We start from the raw sequence: 24,200 nt of genomic DNA on the forward strand, positions 1-24,200 counted from the left end.
AGTCTCGAGCGTGAAGTGGAAAGAAAGGCTCGTTGTATCAATAATGGTGCTTAAAAAGGAAAAACAATTGAATGCCACGATGTTGTGCCCAGCCTGTTCCCTAACAGTGACAGATGACCCCAGCCAGCTCTCCTAATTTCTACACTGGGTAGAAAGCTCTATGGAATCAAATATCCCTTTGGCCAGTTTGGGTCAGCTGTCCTGCCCATGCTCCCTCCCACATCCCTGTGCACCTGCTCGCTGGCAGAGCATGGGACACTGAACTGTCCTTGGTTTTGGGCGAGTCTTGCTCAGCAACAACTACAACATCGGGATGTGATCAACACAATCCTCACACTGACTCCAACACACATCCCTACACCAGCTGCTGGGGAGGGAATTAACTCCATCCCAGCCCAAACCAGGGAAGTGGGTGGGGGGTGGATGGATGTGAGTGTGGATGTGTGTGGGTCTGCAGGGGTGTGTGTGTCTGTGGATGTGGATGTGCAGGGGTTGTGTACGGCGGTGCAGGTGGATGCTGGGGGGTGTGAGGGTGTGGATGTGCAAGGGTGTGTTTCTGTGTAAGGTGGGTGTATCGATGTGTAGGGCGGGTGTATTGATGTGTGTGCGGGGCGGGTGTATGGATGTGTGTGTAGGGCGGGTGTCTCGGTGTGTGTAAGGCGTGTATCGGTGTAGGGTGGGTGTATTGATGTGTGCGGGCGGGTGTATCGGTGTGTAGGGTGGGTGTATTGATGTGTGTGCGGGGCGGGTGTATCCGCGCGAGGGGCGGCGTGTGCCCGTGAGCTCCGCTTGGCTCTGCCCCGCTCGGCTCGGCTCGGCTCGGCTCAGCTGGGGCCCGGCTGCCGGCGGGCGGCAGGAGCGCTGCGGGGGCGCGGTGTTTCCGTGGAGGGCGGGTCGCAGCCCTGCCCGGTGCCGCCCGCCGGGGCGCGGGGCGCGATGCGGCGGCCGCGCTGCGGAGCCCACGGGCGGCGCGGGGCCGCGGGGCCGCGGGCAGCGGCGTAGCGGGGCCGGCGGGGCGGCGGGCGGGGCGGAGAGGGGGCGGCCGCCCCGCGGATCGCGGATGAGCGGCGCGGCCCGGCGGAGCCGCCTGACGGAGCGGCGCGGAGGTGAGCGGGGATGGGGCGGCACCGGGCGGGAGGAGGGGGCCGAAAACCCCCCGGTCACCCTCGGAACTTGGAGCCCCGAGCCCCTCGGGCAGCGGGCGGGGGTGGCCGGGAGCGCTCCGTGTCCGCAGCCCCCGCACCCACCGGCACCCCTCGCCCCGGCGTGAAGCGGTGCTCCCGCTGAAGTTGCCAGCGCCGGGGCCGGGTGGGATGCGGAGCCGAGCTGGATGCGGGGCTGTGCGGGATGCGCGGCATCTCCAGGACCGGTGATGGATTTGGGCAGCCCTGGCCCTAAATGACAGTATGTACCGGCCACCTGCACCCTCACAGCGTGGGTTAAATATCGATGTAAGTTGCTTTTAATTCGGGCATCTCTTGACCTGTCGTATGGGTGACCCACGAGCCTTCAGAATGGGAGCGATGACAGTGATGCAAGAGGGGTATTCTTTTCTGCGATGCTTGAAGAAAAAAATGCCTCTTTTATCTACCCCTCTTTGAACTACTGGGCATCTTGCAGTTTATAGTTTAGCAAATTCCCCAGCCTGAGAAAAAAAAAAAACGGGGGGGATGATTTTCAAGACTCTTCATGAGTTCATTTGCTTACTATGGAACCGTGACTTCAGTGGTCTCTTTGGTATAAAAACATTCTGTTTGTGTGATATTTTTGGTGACATTGACAACAGATTTGTAAGTCATGGTTATGAATATGGTAATGTGCAAGTCTCCCGTTAAATTCTCTATGCTCTAGGTAGCATGGTTAAACAGTCACGTATGAAGCCTTGCATTCTCAAGCGGTGTTTTTTTGAACTCCCAGTCTGTTTGATCACTTCTTCTTAACTTTTCCACTGTGTAGTAAAAAAATATTTGATCTTTCTGATGGTCGGATGCAAACCCTAAGTTTTGTGTCTGGTGCATCTGCTTGCCAGCCTGCTTATGTAATGCAGCGACCTGTGCAGAATGCGAGAGGAGATCACAGGATCATAGAATATCCTGACTGTGAAGGGACCCACGAGGATCAAAGATGAAAGGGAACATTTTTGGAAGGAGGATTTATGGCTTTATGGTGTCTCTGTGTGCGCTCATGTCCCCGTGGGAGAACTGAGGAGGGTTATTCTGTTCTGTGGTCATTCTGCCTGATCCTGGGCAAGTCTCTCAGCCTTCTTTAGTGCTGGTGCCTTCTCCTTAAATACGGCATATCCTGTGTCACTGCTTCCCAGGGCTGTATGAAGCTACTCAGAAGCCCATGAAAACACTTTGCAGCCAGGGAGGTACTGTGTAAATGCAGATTAGTATATTGCTGGTTTAAAAATGCTTGTCAGAAGTTAAAGCGGTATCTTTAAGCAGTTCATTCGAACTGCAGCCAAATGTCTGTTCAGTGAGCTCCAATGCAAACTAAAGGAGCTGTTTTCTTGAGTAGTACTCCCTTGTAAAGAAATCTGGTGTCGTTTCTCAAGGAAAGAAAAAAAAAATCAACATTTGGGTGTTATCATATGTGTCACTCTTTGTTTGGTCCATGAATATTTACTAAGTTTCTCTGCATGTAACTTGTCAGTAATTATCAGCTGAAGAAACACTTCAGTCCCAGACCCTTTAAGCTGTAAATAGTGGATGAAGACATGAAAACACTTCCCCTGACCACAACATCCAACTGGCCCACTGTGAATCCGCTGGTCTCTGTGGTGTGGCTTTGCTGTTCCTTCTGCTTGTGCTTTCATTCTGAGATAACAGCAATGATCAATACACTCTCAGCTAGGAGCAAGTCTTTCTAGGCAAGAACTGTCTGAGATACTTCCACAGCATCCATTTCTAGCATTAGAAGTAAAGAAAAAGGTTGAGGTGCTGGCTTTTTCTTAAGCTGGGAAAAGAAACTAGATGGAAAAGGACTTGAGCTTGAGATCAGCTTAAATTTATCTTGCAAGTACATAGAACAGTAACAGAATTCCTAATTTTTATTACTGGGCTTCTGAGACAATGATTTCTATTTTGATGTGCATTACTTTTCATTCTAGCATATTGAAATCTCATTGGTTTTGTAATATATGTTTTTAAGGCATTGTTACTTTTCTTAACCTCTTTCTGCTTTGGTAGATTCTCTGAATAGCTTCTACTCAGAATTGCATTTAAGGTAATGCAAGGCTCAAGATTCTTTGATTAGCTTGCTTTTTTGCAAAGATTTATTTCTGGCAAACTTAAAAAAATGCTTAGGATGTCAATTCTGAGGTCTTTTCATGTTGTGGATTTAATAGGCAAGGTACTGTCAGCTGAGCTGTGAGTCTTGCTAATAATATGATTACATTATTTTTTGAAAGATACAGTTCTTGAAAACATACCTCGGAGGAGAAAATTCACAATAGCTATGTGCAAAAATATTTTTTTTTCTACAACAGATGGAAGAGCATTCAAGGGTGGCTAAAATTAGTTTGAAACAGAAGATCATTCCTACAAGTACAGTAGTATAATTTATACAAAATGAGCCAAATCCTACTAATTGTTCCACTGGCGTAAATATAAAGAAATTTCTTTGCCTGGAGTTTCTCTGTCTTTAGCCCCCCCATTCTCATCTTGACAACAGCATAATATTCACTCCCTGAGACTCCAGTTCCAAATTTGCTGTAATATGGTTGTGGGTAGAGAGTTGCTGAATGACTCAGATGAATGTAGCTCAGAGTAAACAAACATGTAAATCATTTCTGGCTGGAGAGGGAGAGAAAGGAAAACATGAGAGGAGCAGGGAAAAGCCAACCTCGGGGACGAGACATTTATAAAGACATGATCAGCAAGGATCACCAAGTTCAAGCAGATTGCAACCATCAGAAACTCAGGTTTGGATTTGCCACGGTCTGTTGACTTTGGAAATGAGAGAAACCTGTAGGAAGCAAGCGCCTAAAAGGCAAGGATTACACACAAGCACAGGTTTCTGGTTGTTGGGCTGACAGCCTGGTACGAAGGTGAGCAGGCTCATGTCAACACCTGCATTTACCACGTTTCAGTGGCCCATGGTGAGAGCTGGGAACCAGCTGTGCTGCCTGTCCCAGAGGGAGGATGTTCCCACTGATGGATGGCAGTCTCTCCAGTGTCCGATTTGGGGAAAAAAATGCAAGTTGGCAAGTGATTCCTGAACGTTTCTGAACATGAAATCCTGGAGAACAGTGTGGAGTTGGTATGAGTAATTGCAGAGACCCAGCTTGTGGTTCAGAGTAAGGGGTACCAGAGAGTCCAGTGGCTTTTAAACAATTGCAGGTTTCTTATCTAGACAAGTCTCTGGCACCAAATCAGGGCAAGGCAAAGGCTGCTCTCATTTGTTTCTCCTGCCAAGTGAGATGGCCAGTAAGCACAAATCACTGCTGCAGAGCATCTTTCCAACCAGGTTCTCTTGAATGCCCAGGCCCAGTGCAGTTAAAAGCCGTGGGAGACTGGAACTGTCCCTGTGTGAGGGTTTTTATTCCCCTCAGCTGTCTGAGTGATTCCACTTCAGTGTGTTTTCAGGATAAGTTAGGTTAAGTCCCCTCTTGGGGCAGCAAGGAATGTGCTGACATCCAGGGTTGAAATGAGGAGAACTGGGGCTGGTTCCCCCCTGCTGCGTGTTCCCCAGAGCTCTGCCTCTCTGCTGGATAACCTGCCTCAGGTTTGGCCACTTTTACCGTCTTGGTAAAGAGGATGCTGTGTTGTTGTGTGGAGATGTTCAACCTAAAATTTGTGCTCTTTCTGAGATTTCCTGCCTTGGAAAGCAGCAAGGAGCCCGTAGAGTGAAGGGTGGCTGTTGGTATGGCATCCTTGTGGTGTTTTCTGGGAGATGACGGCTGGAGGAATATTTCTGGATGAGTAGACTTACGCCCTCATTTCTCCCTTTTTTGTGTTCTTTAGGGCACATCAGGTTCTGTATCATATTGGTCACCGTGGCCATGATAGGAGACTTGACTTTGGCAGCAGGATGGTTTATGCTAATAGGAATTATGGGTGTTTCTGTTAGATCATTAGACACGTATTATTATTTATTCTCAGCTCAGTTTCTGGATTCAAGCCAGGAGGCTGCTTTGTCCTTATTCCCTCTCCCTTCTCTCTCTCTCTCCCTCTTCACATGCAGTGAACATGTTCTGCTGAGAACTGAAGCAATTTCCTGGCCCCTCTCACGTGTCCTGCATCCCTTTTGTATCCTTAGAGAGCGATCGGATTCACTGTTTGGGAAAGACTGGCTTAAGCACCTGAATAGAGTCAGATGTGTTTCCTATCATGTCTGCTAATTAAATTGTAATGCTCGTTACCACGGGAGCCTGTGGAGGGCACAAGCATAAGCAGGTTGAAAAAGGTGAGTTCACAATGAACAGAGAGTGGGTAGAACACATGAAGGTCTGGATGTAACCTGTGAGTCCCTGCACTGTGAATTGCTGGATACAGGGAGAGTACAGAAGGGAACAAAGGCTGCTGCCCATCACCAGAGATAACATCTTGGGATAGAAAGATCGTGGATTTAATCCATTCCTGTGTCCTCCTAGCACTGACACGTACAGCTTGTTAAAACAGAAAAATCACTTTCTTCTCAGTGAAATAAAGAGGGAAGAGCAGAGCTTATGGAATAGTGCTTATTGGGCATTTTGGTTCCAGAATGATAACCAGGGTAGAGATTTCAGCCTGCTCTCACAGGTATTAATGGATTAACGTAGGAAGCTGCAGGAATTTCATTGTGTGAAGCCTTACTGACAAAGCCAGTGAGAGGATGAAGATATTTGGGGTTCAGGGTTCTGGCTGGGACAAGATGACATAATTCCACTCTCACGTTCGGTGTTTTGTCCTGTTCATTCTGCTTTGTGTTGAATTATGAAATGGAATTGCTGATCTCTTACTTAGCCTGGAGCTGCAGTTAATGGAAATCTCTGAATTATGGGTATTTGGGATATTTGAAAGTTTCCAGGGGGAAAGACCTCCAGGTTTATAAAATTGCCCTAATGCCTTAAAATTGTTCATAATAGTAACAAGGGGAATAAGGATTCGTAGGACATCAGTGCCTCATCACTGAGTCTTCTCTTGTGAGGCCAAGTTAAAGGCAGGGATGTGTGAGGATGTTAAAGGTTGGTGAGTGAATGGACAGGGGCTCTGAGGTGGATCCCCAGGGAACAGCTGGGAAGGCTATTTCAAATAGAAGCATCTGCTGCAAGAGAAGGGTTTTTTAACTGGAGAGGAGAGGTTTTGTGGTTGAAAGAAGTAAAACCTGATCTATAGAAGAGGGCAGGAGAGCACAAAGAATGTTTGAACAAAAAGATGTGAAGTCCCTGCAGTATATTTAAAGCTATAGTGAAAATCTTTTTCGCAGGTCTTTCTGTTCTGTATAATACCATCAGGGGATCTTCATCTGGGAAGCACAGACTGAGCCTCTGAAGAATCTTAAAAGTCTTCCCAAGTTTGCCTCTTCTGCAATATTTATTCAGCAAGAAAACACAGACTAACTTCCCTCTTGAGAGAGTCTGTGAGAGCCGTACCTGACTGTGCCCAGTGGCTCTACAAGGGCTGGTGGAGGGACCAAGGCAGCCCAGACACAACCCTGTGCTCCACCAGCCTCTTGGTTCCTTGGCAGGGAGAGCAACTCCTGTGGGTCCTGACTGACACCCCATGGCCAGCTTGGATGAACGAGAGGAGAGAGTCCAAGTCACTGTTCTGGACAGACCCTCAGTCCCCTCTCTGTGCCGTGGACATGAGGGGCACAAGCTGAACCCAGACCAGGGGGTGCTCTGTGGCTGGGAAAAGGGCTTCAGGCTTCTCAGACTCAAGGTCTAAACCAAGTGTGTGCCTTAAAATGCACATCTTTGTTTAAGCGTGCAGCTCTGTGTTTTCGGAGTGTTAGGGCAAATGTTCTGACATTTGTCTGTGGGTTCCTGCGCATCTTGACTTCGTGCCAAGTTTGGAGTGATGTCTTCCCAGCTCTGCTTCTTCACCACACACACAGGGATTGGTGCTGCTGTGCCCACATGCACATTACTGGGGTTGCACCAGGGATGGGTGACGAGGGCACGCTGTGGTCCTGTGAGCACGTGCGCCTGCGCGCACACGGAGTGCCTTCGCTTCCACGTTCTCTCCTGCAGTTTTCCCTGCACCCTGCCTGTAACCTAATCAAACAGGCTGAGCAGCTGGTGAGTGGGCGCCTTGCCTGTCAAAGACAGGGGTAGGAATATCAGCAGTCAACAAGCCATCTCATTAGCTACTGGCATGAAACGGAATCGGGGAGGGTGGACACCCCTCCCAAAAATAAACCCATTGCTGTCCACAGAAGCCACATGAACCCCTGCTTGACTGAAATAGTTTGGGAAAAGAAAGGAGTTGATGAGTGGCTTGGCTGAAAGTTATAGATGCAGGATGCTGCAGCAGATGAAAGGGAGAGGTGTTCTAGAAGTCTTTTAGCTCTTCATACAGGAGTTTCCGGACAACCTCCAGTCAGAAATAGTTCATCTGCACTGGCCGTGCAGCTGTGGAGTGTGTCAGGTAGCACAAATAACTAGCAAATCTTTCTGGGCTGTCTTCTGATTTTGCCAAAGATTGGAATGTACTCGTGAATGGAACAAAGCAGAAAACGGGGTGGGGGTGGGCTGGTGTTCTTCCTACAAAAATCTTACATATTCCTAACGTGTCACTCCACTCTTCAAACATAACAGTCCCCAAGCGCCCAGAGTTTGTAATTATTTGTGCAAAGAGAATCCAAGTGCCTGAGTGGTTAAATCACTCAGCAGAGAACTGTGGAAAGACAAGGAAGGTCTGGGATTCAAGCTGCCAACACAAGGGTGGGCCTGGCCCACAGTCTGTTTGGTCTTTTTGTATGGAAGAAAGATCAAATTTGTCAGTTATTAGCTCTGCCTGCTCCCTGCTCAAGGACATTTCCAGTTGAAGGGCAAGTTAAATTTTCAGAATTCCCAATTCTTGCCCTGCTGAAGGGAAATGTGGCTCTAATCAGCCTCTTCTCTTTCACCAGTCCTGGGACTGGCCATAAGTTGAGTTGCTGGTAAAGCTGAAGGTCTTCTCTAGACCTATAAGGTGAGCAGAGAAGCAACAGTGGAAAATGGAAAAATTCCCACTGACTTTATTGAGCTTTGGATCTGGGCTTGAAAGAGCAATGTTTCATTTCAGTTAACTGTCCTCTGAACCATTTATTTTCATTCTTTTTTAAGGCACACTAGCTAAAGGCACCAAAATTCAGGGTGAAGTATTTGGGGTGTAATGAAGGAGTGGGGTTGCTGCCATGACCTTTCCACGTGCATTGGGATTAACCTTTCTCTCTTGCAAAAATCAGCTGGAAACAAAGCTCCTTCTCCTGTGGCACTGACCTGTGCAGAGCAGGCAAGTTTGGGGCTGGGTTTTGTGTTTGCTTTTTTTAGGATCAGAGCCTTTTTTTCCTGCTGCTGCATGCAGAGCTTCCCCTCAGTGACCAGAGGCATGGATGTGGAGCAGGGACACCTGCCTGCACCTGCATAGCAGGCGACTTGGGAAGGTGACCTCTTCAAAAGTATCCTTCTGTCCCTCCCAGAAGGGAGGCAAACTGAGCCCAGAAGTTCAGGCTCAGCCTTCAGAAAACCCATTTTCAGAGTTTCACAATCAGAGTCAGGCCAAGGTGAAGGGAACTAAGGAGTTGCTCCAGACAGAGTCAAAGAGGTGTGATTGCCACAGTCCTGGTACAGAGGCCCTTTCATGGTGGTTCTCTCTCAGAGTCCTTTTGTCTGGTTGTTCTGCTTGGCTGAAGTCCTTTAACCTCCACAGCTGGAGCAGTGAGGCTGCAGTGCTGTGAGAGGATGCTGTGCCTCATTGTTCCTACATCTGAACTAGGATATGACCCAAACACCTCCCAAATCTCTGCTGCTGTCAAGATTATTCACAGAAACTACGTTGCTAGATGGAATTTTTTTTTTTTCTGGTCTGTGGAACCTTTCAGACCCTGATCTACCTTCTGCAAATGGCTCTGATGGTCTTGGACGTTCAGCCAAACACATTTTTGCCAGCAACAATGGCTTATAGACCAGTATCTCGATTTCTGTGATGCCTGCAGGGGAATTTGGGCTGCCACAAAGTTGTTCTTCTGCTTCATCCAGACACTGAGAGCCTGCTCTGTTCAAGAGCTTTCCGGTAGCACAGGCAAACTGAGTTGCTGTTCCTTCCTTTTCAAGGGACAACCAGGCTCGAGTGGGCACTTGCTGGGTCACACAGCAGCGTGCAGACACAGAGCAGAGAGTCCTGGGCTGCAGCATGTTCCTGTGCTTAAATGTTGAGACATTATGAAGAGAATGCAAGGTTTTAAAAAAAAAAATCTTAGGCTTGTAGTTCCTGTTCATTGCTGGAAAATCTGAAGTATGTTAAATGGCATTATTACTGTGCCCGTATTGCAGCTGCAGTTTAAATCGGCTTTATGGATTGAGCCTCTTAACGTGGAGCTGGGGTAGATTAGCAGCATTTTCAGTCATTTTACGAACAAGGAAAGAGGAACACAGCAGTGTACCCATGATCCTGCAAGACTGAGAAGTCAGAGCCAGGTCTTTCCTTTCCTTGATGCTGTGCCACACAGAGCTGTCACTGAGTTCAGTTTATTAGCTCAGAAGCAAATGAACAGTGTTCTACTAATAACGTGAATACACGAGGGGAACCAACACGCTGTGTAGATTTTTTGATGGATGGATTCCCGTTGTAATTGTCTTTTATAGTCTCAACATACAGAATTTGCCTTTGTGAGCACTGAGTGAGGAATCGAGTAGTAAAGAACTGAGGCCTCAGATATGAGAAGTGAAGAATATGGGCAGTTCTCCAGTGGAAGTGCAAAGTCTTTTATAGGAAAGATAGATATGATGGATATTTGATGCTGCTCCAAAGTACTGGTTTGTTTCTAGATTAACGAACACATAAGTAGACCTACTGGTATCTCTTTTAAATTTATTCTTTTATTATCTTGGTTTAGAACCAGAAGCCCAATCTAATGTTTTCTTCTAACATTCCTGTTGAATCCATATGGATCAATTATCATTATCAAGAGCATTACGTTGGTAGTAATGAGAATGTCTTGCAGCTGAAAAATGAGCTCTGGGAACCGCCTGCTCAGACTGCAGAATTTGTCTAGGCTAGCTGGACCACCTCTGTGCAGTGGGGATGCTGAAGACACAGGGGGGATGTCTGAATACCAGGAAGATTTTTAGCTGGACCATCTCCATTTTCCTGGATGTCTGGAGAATGACTGCACTTTGGATCAGCACTTGAATCCATGGGAACTGATGAATACTGCAAAGTAATGAACTATTGCTGGTGGAAACCCAGTAATCCACTGCCATTAGACCAGCCAGTACATGTTTGTAGCACTGCTGTCAGTGCCTTTCATGTCTGGGCAGCTGGGGAGACATTATGGGGCAGAAAACCGTAGATTTCACCCATGGGAAATGATAAAACCCAACAGCATGTGATTGTTGCAAGAAGAATTGTTTCTATTTATTACAACCCAGGAACTTTTCTATCTTTACCCTCCAAGATAAGGTCAATACAGCCTTTGGAGAGTCCCCTCCAGTGTTTCCTGCTACCTGAAACCCTCTTTCTGCACATAGATGTAGAAGGCACCATGAGATGGTCCCACAAATTTGTGCTTTATTTGGTTCTAAAGCTCCCCCTAAAGCTGCACATTCAAACTCAGCAAAGCACTGGTGACATATGGATAGAGACACTCCTACACTGGCACTTGTTCTCTTCTCCTGCTTTTTTTTGTGAGGGTGCTGAGGAGGGAAGATAAAGCCCCAGAGTGAGTGACAATAGACTAAGTCAAAACGTAGGGGCTGAGAACTGGAGGAAGTTTGATAACAGCATGTGATAGACTGTCAGGGGTGCATAACAGCACGTCACAGACCACACTGTGGGACGTGAAACGGGAAGCAAAGCACAGAGATGCTTTGATGTGCTCCCAAAGCTTTGCAATACCTTCCCTGCTGAGGTAGAGAAGAGCTTTAATTTGGGGAGTCTAGTCAATGGCATCGTAAGTGCAGTGAAGCAGGAAGGAGTCCAGGATAGCGACTTCTCTTTTCAGTTTTACCTGTGCAATTTGGGGTTATGTCAGTGAAGTCAGTGAATCTGCATGAGCAGAATGAAATTCAGAGTGCATTACATGCATTTGGCTCTGCTTTGGCTGAAGCAATGTGAAGGAAGAGCATAGTAAATTAATAGCTAGCACTAGAGAAGGAAATAGAAAAAGAAGTTAAAAGAAAGGAGAGCTCTAAGTATTTTCTTCACTAAGATGACATATAAATATATACAGACTTAATTAGAAGGTTATTTGAAATCTCAAGGCCAACTATCAGCTTCTCACATTTTCACAATGTTTTGTTACGGCCTACTATAAAAAAAGGCAGTTAATTAAAACATTTATTCACCCAATCGCGCAGGTATTACAAAGAGACACTGGGTATTTCTGCTCAATTTAATGCAAAGTAATAATATCATGTAGGAGGTACCTCTAACAGGCAATATTCATTCCTTGTACCTTCATGTTGGTTTGTTTGGCATCCTCTCCCTGAGCAGAGAGCAGACACAGCCTGACATGTCCTGCGTTTTAGGCAGCAGGAGGAAGGATTTTCCCCGCGATGTTTTGGGTCGCAGCGCTGGAGTTGCATACGTTGCTTCCTTAGGCTTTGCCGTGCGCCCTCGGGATTTGCAGTCCTGTGCTAATGTAAAACATAAAGTAGAGTCACCTTGACTTCACATTTATCAGCTTATGCAAGTGCTAACCTTTTGCTGCGCCGCCACAGAAATGTCATTGCTGCTCAGCCCCGCGGTGCAAACAAACAGCTCCGTTGTCGATAACAGATTTGGGCTGGGCTGGCTCCCTGGCTGCTCCTGTGGCTTTGGGATGTTGGTCACTGCACAAACCAGAGCGGGCAATCTTCTTTTTTTCCCCCCAGGGAGGGATGGGGTGTGTGTGTGTTTGGTTGTTTAAGTGGTTTCCCCTTTTTCAGAGGCGTTAAGGAGGACATACTGGAGGCAGGCTGAACACCTCATGCCAGCTTTCCACTTGCTGTCTGTGGCATTATCTGGTGCAGTGTTTGCATGTGTTTTGGGGCAGCTCAGACTGTGGGATCATTGGCAGGAGTGCAGCATCTCTGGAGCTCTCGCTGCCCCTCATTTTGATTCGTAGAATGTTGAAGTCCAGAAAGAAATTTGGGAGACATACTGGATAGCATTTGATTTTTTTTCCACCTGAAAAGTGGAATGAGTCAGTCACTGTCTAACAGTTTGGACTGTCCTGCTGAGGGTTTACAAGGGGCCTGAGTAGCTCTCCTGAAATAATACAAGGGAATTCTTGGGGGAGTCCAGCTTCTTTCACGCAGACCCCTCACTCCTGTAGTTCCCCTTGAAGGTGATTCATGGTTTCTTGGCTAAGTCAGCAGAGCTTTGGGACTGGCAGTATGATTTGCTGAGCAGATTTTTTGGCTTCAGAGGGCATCTCACTTACGAGTGGGACACTGTTTGCTTTACCTGACCCAGCACATTCAGCGTGAGTTTGAGTGCTGCTGTCATTAAAAAGTACAACAGAAAACCCAAAACACAAATAAAGGGAATCTGGGTAATAATCCCCATATAAAAAAAAACCAAAACAATCCCACCAAAACCTATTTCAAGGCCTGAAATATACCCCTAGCAAAACATTTTGATTTTGCTAAGGAAAATAAGTCATCCTTATGACTGAGCGAGGGTGGACTGTTCTGTGCCACAGAAATAAAATCCAGAGTACCAGGAGGGAAAATGAAGGCTTGAGGCAGAAAAGCATCTGCAACTTGGAATCCCTCCAAAGTGCATCCTCGGAATAAATGGCACTTGGAGCCTCCAGGCCTGGCCTTGAGGAGAGGTGCAAGGACTGCTGTGCCATCTTCCGACTGCAGGAGAGTGTGGGGGGAGACAAGCAGGCATCTTCAGGGCAAATACAACAGCAGTGGCGTGGCTGGGGCAGGGTGTGATGCACAGCAGTGTGCCAGGCTCAGCCAAAAGTGGCACCTTTAAATAATTAAGGGAGAGCTTGGAGAAAAAAGCAGGGCAGAGGGAAGAGCTGTAGTCACCATGATATATATATATATGGTGGAGCCCATATGGCTTATAGTCCTCCTCTTCATTGTTCATGATCCCTTTGGAAATCCAGAGGCAACCAGTGGGGAAAAACCCAAATTTGTGTGTTCAAGTAACTAATTTCTAACAAACACATGCAGAGGGGACACTTAAGTGGAATGAGTTAATTGCAGAGGACTCAGAGCATGTCTTTTAGGAGACAGGAGAAATTCCTGAGTTCACAGGACTGAACTGAGCCATTTAAGAGCTGCACTGATTCTCTCTCCAGACTGAAACAGCCTCTTGTAAGGAGAAGGGCTGCCAAAGTAGCAGGTGAATCCCTTGCCTTGGGATCTGTAGGATGAGCAGTGGCAGCAGCATGCCTTGCTCACTGTGGGGAGGAGCCCAATAGGTGAATAGCTAACTTTGTCACTACCTAAAATCAGGGCACCCTTCATGGGCATGGGTGGTGTCCTGTAGTTTCCCATGCTTGCATGTGCCTGTGTGAAAGCTGGAGACTACGTGGCTGTTTGGCTCAGCCTCTGCAGGCTGCTGGTCTGGCACAAGGGAACAGTGTTTGTGGTTGGCAGAGGTAGAAGGGTCTGCTCTGCTGTGTCCTGATCAGAAATCACTACAGGGGGACCTGAAGTGCAGCTCTGAAAACAGCTCTGGGAGGAAGGAACCAGAGCTGGGCCAAAGGTGTGTGAAGAAAGCACACAGCAAGCAATTGGCTTAATGGATTTTAGACAGAATTGAAAAGATGTCTTTACTGGCAGCAAAATCCGGGTAAAAAATGGAATGCAGAGGCTCCTGGAAGTGGGGAAGGGGACAGGAAAGTGTGTGCTGAGTCTGGCTTCCCACTGGAGAGCTGTGCTGGCAAAGGGGATTGATGGGCAGGGGATGGAAATCTCAGAGAAGGAGGGGCTGAAGAAGTTGAGGAAGGGTTAGGCTACAAGTACTGTAACCCTGAACAAAAAGGTATTTCTGGTCCATTGTAACACTACAGAACACAGGGAGTAGGGAAGCCTCAGTATGTTGAGAAGAATTTGGCCTTAGTTCATCAGAGTAAAAGATTGTTTAGTTTCATTTTGGTTTTTTTTTCATGCATACACTATCTATAATTAGCTACTAAATACAAAACCGTGCCTTAAGTATAGTTACAGAAAGGGACCTGAAAAATGAAGTCTTGAGAAAATTGTGAACCTGAATACTTTTGGTGAATCCAAATTAAGTCCTGTGTGTAATTAAGCTAGCGGGGATGAAGGGCAATCCTAAAGAGTCAAAGAATTAATTTTAGATTTGTGACAGACTAACTATTTTAATCAGCCATACAGTCTGTCTAGAAAAATCTCAGAATTTGAAGGAAGTCCCAATTTTCCCTTGTGATGATGCATGTAACATGTCCTCCATTAGTACTGCTTTTGCTGTAATTTTTGCTGTTCTGCTATGAAAACTTGATTGTGGGTAATAAAATTTAATGGACAATGTTCAAGAATTGAACAGCTAATTATATGAACAAGGAAATGTGTAAAACTAACCACAGAGCTTGAAATTATGGAACTGTACATGGTCTTTAGGCCCACTGAAAGAGTAAGTGAAAAAAAATCCCCAGGTCTTCATTATATATCTGTGCCAGTTGTTTATTATACAAGCTGGGTTTAGCCTTTTGTGTCTGTTTTTTAATCAGACACTTTATGTGCTTTTATGTATCTGGAAAGAAGAGTGCTGGCAGTATCTTGAAAAGGAGAGCTGTGCAGTGAAATTTATTGAAGCTGGGAAGAAAGCAGAAAAATGAATTTTAGAAACAGAATATGTTCCTGTTACAGTAACCAAGACTGGGGCCTCTTGGTGTCCTTACTTGTAGCCACCAGTGATACCCCTAAAACCCAATAAGAGAAGCAATCAGAAGTGTAGATCTCAAAAACTGCTTCTCCCAAGCTGCAGCAGGAAGGCAGTGGAAAAATCCCCAGTTCTCCACGTCACTGGGACGTGGCTGTCGGGTGGAGCAAGTGCTGCTGCTAAAACTCCCAGTTAGAGTCCTGATTAATTTTTTAACCCCAGAGAATTTCTGAGGCACCTCAAGGGTTTTACCCACACTTTATTTTGCCGTGTGTGATGCCAGGTGAAACAGTGTCCAGGTGATGTCTGACATCTGCAGTGGTCCCTCCAGCAGTTTGCATGGCTACTTAAACTTTGTGTGTTTCCTGTGTTTCAGTGAACACCTTAAACATAACTCACTTCTGGGACAAATTTTATTAACACCTCACTGAGATGGATGGGACTGTTCAAACCTCTCTGAGCCTTCTGTTCTTTTCCAGGGTGTCTGCTGACTCCTGCAGCTGTCTAAGCAGCAGATAGATACCTGAATTTTCAGATTCTTCACAGTCTTTGAGGATGGAAGATTTCAGATAAAAAAGCAGGAGGAAACCAAAAGGAAATGAGGATTTGAATGAACAGTGCCTGTCAGAGGAGACTAGCAGTGCATCATCACTGTACATCTGCTGCTCCAATGCCTTGTTTGAATGAAAACATCAGTAGGGAGGTCTTACTCTCCTCTACAGTCTTCTGCACGCAGTTAGATCAGTGGTTAAGGTGTGTGGAGTGGAATGAGCTTTACTGGCTCTAGATATTCTGTCTGAAGTTGGTAGTGTCTCCTGCTTTCTTCACCTAGAAAAAGATGGTGATGATACTTTCTGTTTTTCAGGGGTCCCTAACCAGATGTGCCAGTAGGCAGGGATCTGCAGGTGGAGGGCCCTTTGAAAATAGTGCCTGTCTGGTAATATCTGTGCTGTTTGCATTTCTATCTGTAGCCACAGTTATGACTATACTTAAATAAAATTGTCCAGTGTGTAACATATTTTCTCAGCTGATATTAAGCTCTTGCAGGGAGAAGCTCCAGCAGGCCTTGGCTGTAAGTAGGCCTGGCTAGAAATGCACTTCTCTGCCAAGAGCAGTGTTAAATTGGTGGCTGCTTTATCGGATTGACTCAAAGGGGTCCTGTGTCACTACATGTGAACAAGGGTGTATGATATCGAGCTGGCATGGTTTAATGGACCAACAAAGCTGTCTTCGTGGGGAATGCCAGTGATGCTTCTGCACTGGGCTGACTGAGTGATAACACCCTTTTAGCTTTATAAATAGCAGAGCAGGCAATCCTTGAAGTGTGTGGGCTTGAGTCAGTGTACAAAATGCTGCTGTCACCCTGACCTGCCTGGTACCAGAGCAGAGCACAAAGACATCCCTTGCAGCACGGATCGTGCTGTCTTCTTCCTATCCAGGAAAGGGCTCACAGGGAGGGAGGTGCAGTGGCCTGCAGAGAGGGTCTGGCAGCCCCAAATCAAGCAGCTGTAGTACTGGAAGAGGCTCCCGAGGGCAGTGGTCACAGCCCTGAGCCTGGCAGAGTTCAGAGACTGGAATATTTGCACAGTTCAGAACTAGTTTGGACAATGCTCTCAGGCACAGGGTGGGATATTTGGGGTGTTCCTGCGCAGGGCCAGGAGTTGGCCTTCGATGATGCTTGTGGGTCCCTTCCAGTTCAGGATGTTCTGTGATTCCAGGATTGCCAAGTCCCTGTGCTCCAAGGCTGGTTTCTCCCCTCTCTACCCCATACCTCAAATCTGCAACCTTTGGCTTAATGTTAAGAGATTTTTAAACCTAGAGAATTTGAGACACTTTCTGTCTGGTTTCTGCATCAATGAAGTTCACTCAGTGACTCACACTCTTTACTTCACACCCTAGAGGCTAGAGACTTTTTTTTTCCCCCCCAGAAGAACACATTCTCATGTAATTATTGAACTCCCAAAGCTCAGGGCTGAAAATAAACCCTAGCCAATGTGGCTGGGCTCCCAAGGAAGTGACAAGCATGGCATGACTGTAATCTAGTCTAGTCGTGCAGACTGTGAGCAGTTACAAACAGCCCAGAACCCTGGGGAAAACTGCTCTCCTGGGGCCACACAGCTCCTTGATAGACTGCTGAGAGTGCTGCTGCTTACGTGGCCTTCTCCTGGGTGTGGTTTATCCTCATTCTCGATCTTAATGCCAAAGGAGTTGCTTTCAGAGTCGCTTTGCAGGCAGTTCGTTGCTGCTCTGTTGGCGGGGATCAGTGTCTTGTAAGCCATCTGTCCTGTAAGAAACAATGCTGCCTTGTCAGGGAGATGGTGGGAATGATATCCTGCAAGTGTGTCTGTGATTTAGCAGCTCTGTGCAGACATCCAGGGAAGAGGGGTGCAGAAAAAGCTTGGCTTTTATCGGGAATGCACAGATCGGAAGGAACACCGAGCAGCCAAGAACATTCTGCAGGTAGATGTTGTTTGGGTAAATCAAGCAATTAGTCACCTTTCTTCTTCACAGGTTCAGTGCTCTCCCTTCCTTTTGTTTGCAGTAAATCACAATTTTGATGTCTGTCTACACTGATCTATCCTGTGTTTTGTGGAGGAGCCAGGAAAACACAAACCAGGTGATGTTGAGGGAGAGCAGAGGAGCAGTTGGTAAAATTGTGGGTGTGTGGAAAGGAGAAGCCACAGCTGCTGCACTGTAGGGACCACACATTGTCTCATGCCTCATTCCTTTGCCAAAATTACAACTGACAGAATCTTGAGAGGTGCACAAAGGACAGGAGGGGGACAGAGGTCTGTGGCACCCCAGGAACTTTTCAGCAGGTTCCAGACACCAGTTGTGAGGGCTGGCTGGAAGGGAGCAGCAGCAAGGAGCCTTTAGAGAGCCTTGGAGGGGAGAGGAAATGAATGTCAAGAGAGGAAAAGAAAACTGGTAGAGACAGCTGTGATAATTACCACCTTGGGGGTGATTGTCATTAACCTGCGAGATCTTCTCAACAGGGATCAGGCTGAAAAGGAGAAAGTGAGGCTGTGTCAGAAGAAACCTGAGAGGGAGAGGGAGGAGGGAGAAAGGGAAGACACAATGTCCTCTGAAGAGCATCTAGGAGAGAAAAAGTAATGCCTTGTACTGGTGTGTGGGTCCAACAGTGAAGACAGACCCAGGGGCAAGGTACTCGTTAACTGTTTTCTTTTTAAGGTTTGAAAAACATTCATATTATAAGTAGTTTATTATTCATTAGCATAATTAAGAATACATAAGTCTGAACTCACTGAAAACAGAATTAACAAATTAACAGGTGCAGGAATTTGGAAACAAGAGGTTCGGGAAAACAGAGCTTGAAAATTTCGGCATTAAGTAGAGCAGTGAAATTGTGCCAAGCCTTATTTATGGATTTGTGCATTTCTTTTGCATAGGCCTACTCCTGTAGCCAGAGGAATAGAGCTCAATTTAAACAGGAACCCCATGCAGTTATTCTGTAGCTGAGCCTAAAACCCTGAGCATACAAAATAAAATTCTTCCGAAGAATAATTGATGAGCCTCACCTTGGATGTCTGAGGAGTCTTGAATGAACACTTAACTGAACAGGGAAGCAAACTGCAAAATTAAATCCCAAAGAAAATGGGAGAAAAATTTAGAATAGTATCTTGATGGAAGAATATCCATAAAGGAAAAAGCAGCAGCATTAAGGTATACCACAGACAAGAGCTCGTGGAGGAAAAAAAAAGCATCCTACGCCCACATAAGATGTTCCCCTTAGAAAGGCCAAGAACTGATTTCCAAGATAATGTTCTGCAGGTTTTTCAGTGTGTGGCAGAGTAGCTCTGTGGGATATTTAAAATAAGGTTTTCCCTTGTAAGGTAGGACATTTCCAGTTTTTTATCATCACTTGTGGTACAACCTTTCATGGAACAGAACTGCTGCCCTCCATCAGGGCGTGGGTCCCAGGAGAGGGGGATCACTGCTGTGAGGTTGGAAAAGGGTACCAGAAAGCTTCCACTGTCAGATTATGGGGCAGAGGGATGTCTGCAAACTTCAGGTGTGAGCTCAGGGAAGAGAGACCACAGTATTGCTGTTAAAAACTGTGGCTGCCTGTATGCTGAGGGGCAGCTAAAAACTCCTGCATGGGTCTCTTTTTTTCCCATCTCTCCAAGGGGGCTCAGTGACTCAGCTTCCCTGGAGTTCCAAGTTGTCACTTGCTGTCACAAAAGGATGAAACCAGTAATTTCTGTTTGCTGCATGTTTCCAGTCCACACAACAAGAGGAGGAGTGCTGTTCATCCTTTTAAAAGTACTTTTAGATCTGTGGCTGAAGAGCTGGGTGGTGGTGTTGGTAGCCAGAGGGCACAAAGTAAGTATGCAACGATTAAGAAATAACATGGTTACTCCTGCAAATCACTCCTACAAATCTCTGCCCCAGATCTCTGATTTTTATAGGAGTGATCTGGAGGTTGAACAGACAAGTTTATGCTGGAGATATATTACTCAGGAACCTTTTTAGGGCATTAATAGAAGCAAATATCTGATTCTCTGCATTTCTTCACTTGAAAGGCAGTACAACAGTGTTACTCCTCTTCCAGGTTGCTTTATGTCTGTGCAGCATTTTTTGATGTCTTTTGGATTTGCCTGCTTAACACTCTTGAGAACAACATTTTTGCACTCTAAATGAATGTGTTTTTATTGCCTGCAGCCCCTCTGTGGGTTTTCAAAAACTGTCCAGTCTGCAGTTCTAGGCTCTTTCCTGAGCTATCTTAATGAACTAGGATTTGATTTTGCTTCTTTGTTTTATCTGCAGACTATTCTGTTTATTATCATTGTCAGGAGAAGCTCCCTCCCACGTTCTTTTTATGAAGATTTCTCTTTTCTGTATGGCATTTCCACCTCTCCATAAAATACCTTGCTTTACTGCACAGCCAGGGCAGTTGTTTTGTCGAGGGACTGTCTCAGCAGAAGTAGCAGTGAAGAACAGCAGGATCAGGGCTGGCCTGTGCAAAACCACGACTGAGACAAACTGTGATTGCCCTGCCATTGCAATCTGTAATGCTTAGTCTCCATCCTTTTTTAAAAATGCATCCAGCGAGACCTTTTGCTCACAGAAATGTTTCTCCTTCTCAGCTCTGCAGCCATGCAGGTGGCTCACACTGCAGGGTTTGCTGGTGGTGTGCTGGAACTGGGCAGGGACTGTGTCCTACATCAGCTGGAGCTGATGCAGGAGAGGCAATTCCCCCCATGCCAGTTTGGAGGTGATGGAGGAGAGGATAATCTCCCCACAAGAAGCTGTGCTGTATCAGATCAGTTATCTGCTCTAGATACTTCAAATATTTGGGGTTTTCAGATTTTTCTTGCTCCGCCTGGCAGCCCCTAAAAAAAACTTTCTTTCTCCTGTGAAGGTTTTAGAAGGGAGAGATGTCTGAAAGCTTGTTCCCCTTGCACAGAGTGCAGGCATACAAGTGTCACTGCCAGTCACCCCCATGGGAGCAGAGCAGCCAGTGCTCTCCTTTTGGTCCCGTTTGTGAGGATGACTGGAAAATGCAAGTGGTTGCTCCCTGCCTATGGGGCACAGGTTCCTTGTGTTCCTGTCCCCAGTATTCTGCAGTGGCAATGGATTTGCCTTTTAATTCCTCCATATTTACCATGGTTTAGAATTTAACTCAGGGAAACAGAATTCATGGGTCTTGCACTTTTTCATCTCCAGAAAGTGCTGCAGGTGAATATAATATTGTCTAAACAGCCTTGTTTTTTTGCAGTTGGGAAACACACATTTGAGAATTGAGCACATGAGTTTCCCCTCTTCCTTCCAAGAACCTGCAGTCTGGTTAGAGTGACAGAATTAAGAACAAAACCAAAATGGAGCCAGAGGAAGAGTTGCTGCTGCACTGTAGCCCTGGAGACTCAGTGCAGGGGCTGCAGGTGATGGAGCTGCACGTGCTGGGTCCTGACTGTGTTTTCACATGGGTGTCAATGAAAACAGCCCAGCAGAGCTTGTTCAGAAATGGTAACTGATAACCACTAATAAATCCACCCATTACCAGATGAGAAAAAGAGCCTGAACTGTAACTGGTAGTTGTTCAGTGTGTGCTGCCACTGCCCTTTCCTCTCCCTGGCCACAGCTCTCCTAGAGAAGATGTTCCAAGATTATCTTGTTGATTGAAGAAATGATTACAACTCTGGTTAGGTGAGAGGGGAAACAAGTAAAAAAAAAAAAAAAAAAATCTCTGCTTCAATAGGTATGGCAGCCAGAGATTGCAAGCAGCAGGCACAGAAGCAGTGGACATAGAGCCTGGAGATGATAATGATGCCATGCTGCATTAGTGCTGCATTAGCAGATAAGACAACGGGGCAGCATGCTTGACAGTATTTCTCAGTTCAGTTGACATCTCTTTTTTGTTATTAGATGGTGGCAAATGAATTGATAGCCCGTCTCAAAAGAGTAGTGACGTCAGACAGACAAAGTGAGCTTTCTGTCCTGCCTGAATTTGGAAAGATGCATTCTATGAACATATTGCAGGGTTGTTTGGGGTTTTTTTAAGCTCCTCATGATGGTGCATTTTTATTTATTGTCAGCTGTGTGATGGCTGTGGGGAAAGAAGTGGGACAATTGCAGGCTGTATATACTTCACTGTAACAGTAGCTGAAAGCACGTGCTGCAGCCATTCCATCACCACTTTAATAACATTAACAGTTTTAGTAGCCAAGACTGATTTTTGTTGAAGGAATACTGAAGTATTCCAGGGATGGGTCAATACTCCCCCCTCCTTTTATCTCACAAATAGGACCTTTGTAATTGGCTCAACACCAGAGGTTTTTGCTGTTATCCTTCCTGTTAAGACGTGCTGGAAGCTGTGTCTTGCTTTCAGGACAGGTGAAATCAAATCTGAGATACCTACGCCCTGCAAAGAGCTCTCTGGCAGAACTGGAGGTAGACAAGGATGTTGCATGCCCTGATCCCAAGGATGACTGTTGGTCCATGTTCTGCCAGGCTGTTTGGGCTGTGTGTGAGACACAAAGATGAGGAATGAATGTCCTGTGCATTATTATTGTCAGGTGAGAACACTGAGAGACCAAAAGTGCTCTTTTTCCCCACTTTCATGATTCAGATCTTGGTAGAAGCACTGAATTTAGTGTATCTCCTGTGCCAGGCAGTGCCAAAGGTGCCTCTCATCCAAATGATTTTTCCAGCCCTACATCCCTGACTTTGGGCCAGAGCCCTTCAGAGTTAGCCCAGAACTGCCTTACAAGCTAGATTGCATCTTAGTAATTTGAATCCGTGCCCTTGTCTCATTTACAACTTACTGCAGGGGGCTTTGGTTGTCTGTGTGCCAGCATCAGGATGCTGTGAGATCAAGGCTCCTGCCTTACACTGCCTGAACTCTGCAGATTGGAACTAGCCTGGCGTTTTTCAGGCAGGAGAAAGGTAGTGCAGCTACTCCAGTGCTACCATAAAGCATCAGCATTTGCCTTACAGCAGCACCAAAGAGTCTGCACCAGTGGTCTGGAACTTTGCTCCTCAACAAATGCAGGATCCTGATGAAGTGATAAAGTGTTTGAACAAGTGAAAAATTGCTGTGGCTGTTTCAAAGAGGCACAGCTCAGTGTGCTGGGCCCTGTCCAGCACCTCCCAAACACTGCTCAGTATTTATACATCACCCTCAAGGAGAACAGAGGGAAAACACACCAAGAGACACCAGGGAACAGGCCTTCAGGGAGGGGAGAGGGGACTCTGGCAGCCCTTCACATGCAGGACTGAGCTGCAGAGATGTGCATCCCAAAGCACCACAGGCCCTGCTGGTGGAGCTGGTGAAAGGATGCAGCCAACCACACCTCTGTGGGGATCTGTCTGCACCCCTCCCCTCTGCCCTGGACCACCTGGCAGCTCCTGCTGGCAAATCCCCTCTGGAACCTGTCAGAACAAGCTGCCCTTCACACACTGGCACTTTGCTGCCAAAAATGGCTTAATCCTGGGCCTTGACTGAAGCTGAGGTCTAGGGAGATGCAGGAGGTACTGTTACATCAGCAGTTTGGTAACAGGCAGGTCCTGCACTTTCGGTTCTTTCTTTTGGGTGCACTGATAACTCCTCTGACTGTGCTGCAGGGTAAAGTGCCTGTTTTACTTCTGTTTTTTATTAGAGCTGCTCTCCCCAGTCCAACCCAGCATGGCTGAGGAGTTTGGCTGAAATTTTAGCATCCTTAACACCCCATCACTGCAGTGTGAAACGTGCCTGTAGGCCAGCACTGCAGAATTGTCATCTGGAATCCTCCCTGGTGTGGATCAAAATCACAGGAGAGCCTACCCCTGGACATTTGGGAAGCTCTGCTGTGGGAAGAGGAGGCTTGTGGGAACCCTAAGCATTTAGAGACTTCTGCTCTGGTCTAGCTGTCGGTATCCCAAACTCTCTGTCCATGAATTGTGCCCTGGCTGGTGGAGGAGATGTAGAGGAGAATACCCTGTTGTAAAGGGATTTTGCTCATCTTTGACCAGAAGGAGCCTCCCTGCTTTGCAAGATGAAACAAAGCTGAAGCTTCCAGCAAGGAGCATATATTTATATATATTTATATATATATATAAGCACATAGACATATATATACACATATATGTATCCCATATGCAGTTGGTCATGACTCACCAATTGATTATGCAGCGGAAGAGACTTGTACCAAAGAGCTGGCCTTTCCAAATCAAACATATATATATATATCTATCTTTCATTATTGTCACCCTCCTCAGGAAGTTAAGAATTGCAGAGTTGGGACTTGAGTCAAATGGTGACATTTTGAGTTACTGGCAAAGAATTTTCTTTTGGCTTCTGTAAATCTTATAATCTGAAGTTTGAGGGTGTCTTCTTCTACAAACACTGCTTGCATTAGGGGGTTATTGTGCCACACCACATACATGGGTTCTTACCTATGCTGAGATGGTGATGAGTGCAGAATATTCTACAGAGAATTTTTCCCTGCATGTTCTAAGGACATATCCTCCAGTGTGAGTCACGAATGACTGCAGCCTAGCATTTGTATCACATATGCTATTAGTGCTCTCCTTTTGCTCATCTTGGGCAGTGAAACTGCTGATGACTACTCATCCCTGATTTTATTAGCTGTTGGTTTCTCATTTTTGTGTTGTACTACAGCCCTACAAGCTTTGGAAAGCACTTGTTCCAGGGAATGATGTATCTTATATAACTTACAAGCTGAATATAAATTTCCTGAGATGACCAGGCCTTTGCTA

The 24,200-nt window shown here is 46.3% G+C and overlaps 1 protein-coding gene across 1 annotated transcript in view; it reads left to right on the top strand.

Annotated features, from left to right (window-relative positions):
- Window positions 1–1,010: 1,010 nt before the first annotated feature.
- TRPC5 (transient receptor potential cation channel subfamily C member 5) overlaps window positions 1,011–24,200 on the top strand; it is a 93,785-nt gene continuing 70,595 nt past the window's right edge. Inside the window, exon 1 of the mRNA XM_050310546.1 lies at window positions 1,011–1,106. The gene's annotated coding sequence lies outside the window, so the exon portion shown is untranslated. The remainder of the gene's footprint in view (window positions 1,107–24,200) is intronic.

The sequence above is a fragment of the Myiozetetes cayanensis genome, unplaced genomic scaffold (genome assembly GCF_022539395.1).
Source record: "Myiozetetes cayanensis isolate MyiCay16 unplaced genomic scaffold, myiCay2020 scf15, whole genome shotgun sequence".
NCBI lineage: Eukaryota > Metazoa > Chordata > Aves > Passeriformes > Tyrannidae > Myiozetetes > Myiozetetes cayanensis.